The sequence below is a fragment of the Populus trichocarpa genome, chromosome 12 (genome assembly GCF_000002775.5).
Source record: "Populus trichocarpa isolate Nisqually-1 chromosome 12, P.trichocarpa_v4.1, whole genome shotgun sequence".
NCBI lineage: Eukaryota > Viridiplantae > Streptophyta > Magnoliopsida > Malpighiales > Salicaceae > Populus > Populus trichocarpa.
In genome coordinates, this window is record NC_037296.2 from 827,623 (window position 1) to 830,885 (window position 3,263).

A 3,263-nucleotide genomic window follows, 5' to 3' on the forward strand; every position below is an offset into this window, starting at 1 on the left:
AAGAGTCTATTTGGACACCGTATTTTTTAAAATTTTAAATTTTTATGAAAAATTATTTTTTTTTATATTTTTAAATTGTTTTAATATATTAATATAAAAATAATTTTTTAAAAATAAAAAAATATTATTTTAATATATTTTAATAAAACAATGTGATTTGTGAGTTGTTTAAATTGGGGAAGAACACACTTTGAAGATTCAAATAAACAGCATTATTTTGTTCTTTAATCTTGCAAATTTCTGAGTAAGACAGAAACGAATGACTGTCATGCTATCTTTGAACTTAATTTATTACCTTGATTGATTCTCTTGACAACATAATGCAAGAAATGTATTCTCTAGCAGGTATGCTACAATCAAGACACAAAGAATCATGATTTAATTCCTTGAATCCACTTCGGATTCTGAGCCAAACACACAAATTCAATTAGCATCTTTTCTAGACTATAATACAGCCTTTCCATTGTTGTTCAAGATCCAGCCTTTAAACTTTGATTCTCACTCCACAGATCAAGTGAAGAGGGATTGGTGGCCAGCTCCTAAGCTGATTTTAAATTCAGATTTATAGGTCAATTTTCAAGGATTTGATTTTCATTAAAATATTGGTGATTGTTTCCATTCATAAAAGGAATGAACAGAGATACCAAATGGGAGAGGGAGATCGATAAAAAAAAGAAAAAGAAAAAGAAAAGAAAAGGGGGAAGACACAAGGGAAACAGTATATACAGGCTGACCCAAACCAGTCCCCATAATCGTGAACCAGGCCGACCCACATCGTCCTCCAACTCTCACGCTGTTGTCTCCTCTTCCATTCGCTAACCACCAAGAGAAACAACCTCGATCCAGCCACATAGCAGTAGTGAGAATTTCGAACCTAACCGCCACTCCAAGCGACCAGGTTCTCCTCCTTCCATGGTAGCAATGAACAATAGCTAAACCAGATGAGAGAAGACGCAGTAGAGAGAGAAAGATAAAAACTAAAACTGACTGCTTGTGTTGATTATTTGGTTTTGCAGGTGACGGTGAGATTCACCGATAGCATAAAAAGAAAGAGGAAGAAAAGCCGTTTCAGATCCACCAATTTTCCCTTTTCACTGGCAGCGATGCGTGGATCCACGCGCCGGCAGTAGCTGGTAGCGTGTAGAGCCCACACGCCGCCACTATTCTCGAACCTCAGTGTATCCCAGCAACTTCTCCAACCATGAGTACCCTGTCCCAAAGGTGTTCTGCAAATTTGAAATGTGTTTTCGACATTTGCATAAAAACTTTGTATTTCATTTCCATGCAAATTGTTTTTGCTTGATAATAAGTTTATCAAGAACATTAAAAGATTTGGCCTAAATAAATTGACCCATTAAGCTTATTTGCCAAAAAAACAAAGAAAAAAACTCATGGGTTTAAAATAAATATATTTTAAAAAATAATCATAATTACATTCTCGAATAAACCTCAAAGAAGCCCAGAGAGTCCCAGTAATTCTGATCCTCTGCCACCAGACCAGGCTCATTGCGAACCAAGTTTCAGTCGAGAAATTAGCATTCTTAACAATGATCATACTGAAAACAACCAGAGACTGATTTTTGGAAAAAATAACAAAAGATTAAACAATTTCTAGTTTTAAGTGTTCAGATTTCTATCGTCCATTAAAAGAGAAATTGAGAGATAAAATAAAATGAGAGAGAGAGAGAGAGAGAGAGTGTTTAGTGTGATTTGAAGAGATAAAATAGGACAAATAGAGAGAGAGAGATAGTGTTGAGTGTTATATGTCGTAAATTTTATTTTTTGATCATTTTTAAATTTCTTGTTTCGTCCATGATATAAAGTGTGATTTTTTAAAATATAGTGGGAAAGTAAAAAAAAATATCAAATTATAGGATTTTTTTGTAATTACCCCTTAAATAAATATTGTTTAAACTTAGTCAAATAAAAATCACGAGTTAAAATATATACTATTTTCCTATAATTTTATTTAATATTCTAATTTTTCTTTTTCTTTTTTAATAATGTTTTAAAATACGGTGTCACCATAATTTTTTCAATAGTCAATAGCATGTTTCGCCCCTCCACTCCCTCACGAAGCGAGGAACACGAGAGGATGTGAATGTGAAGATGGTAATTCCAAGTTGCATTATATTAGCATCACAAAACAAACAAACCAAAAAAAAAAACAAGATTTTTTTTTAATCTTAGAAATAAACAAGTTTTCCACAAAAACTAATATATATATATATATATAACTTCAACAAAATTGTCTGATAAGGTCTAAATAATAATTTTTTTTAATGTTGTTATCCGAGTTAACTTACGTGCAACTCGATTAACTTCAATGAAATTATCCGATAAGGCTTAAATAATAATTGTTTTTAATGTGGTTGTCCGAGCCAGCTTACGTGTAACTCGACTAATCTCACGGACTTTTAAGTTAACGACTATGTAAACCTTCAATAACACTGAAATTTATAAAACTCAAACCGGTAATCTTTAAAGAATAAATTTAAAATCTAATCAATTAAGCTAAATAATTGTTACTGTCGCTTGTTAGCAAAAAGCTTTTATTTTAATGTAAGAGGTCTAGGCTCAATACTTAAAAAACATTCTTTTAATTTTTCTTTTTATCAAGTGACACATTATAGGTTGATATAGAAATCGAAAGTCTAAAGTAGCAGTTAAAACAGTTTATAATCAGTTTAGAGATCATTTGGAAGAATGATTGAAGTTATATTTTAAAGTATTTTTTATTTAAAAATATATTATAATAATATATATTTTTTATTTTTTTAAATTTATTTTTGACACCAGTTTATCAAAACGATTTAATAATAATAATAATAATAATAAAATAATTTTAAACAAAAAATTTAAATTTTGAACAAATAATATTTAGATCACATTGTTAAACACTATTTTAACCCAGTTTATACCGAGTCTTACAAAGTTATAGTTGTAAAAAATTGTTGATAGTATATGCTATTAAAATGCTTGTGTGTTATTATATACTCAAGAAATTAATTTTAAAACTTCATATTTTTTACTTTCAAATGGTTTACAAAATTGTTTTTGTTTTTAAAGTCTTATCAAATACTCTATATAAATGGAGAAAGAGCTATAAAAAACAAAATAAAGAAATAAAAACTCATGGTAGTTGAGTTGCACAAGTTGGTCCGGATATTTATATTAATTTTTTAAAAAATAAAAACCCTTGTTTACTAAACCGACAAGTAGTCTGTAATCCTTGATCATTGACATTTGCTCTTCTTGATAGC

At 29.8% G+C, this 3,263-nt stretch overlaps 1 long non-coding RNA gene across 1 annotated transcript; it reads left to right on the forward strand.

Annotated features, from left to right (window-relative positions):
• The first annotated feature begins 246 nt into the window (after nt 1–246).
• LOC127904111 (uncharacterized) lies at nt 247–1,359 on the forward strand. The gene is made up of 2 exons (XR_008056984.1): nt 247–898; nt 1,017–1,359. It is a non-coding gene; the product is annotated as an uncharacterized LOC127904111 (long non-coding RNA).
• The last annotated feature ends 1,904 nt before the right edge of the window (nt 1,360–3,263 follow it).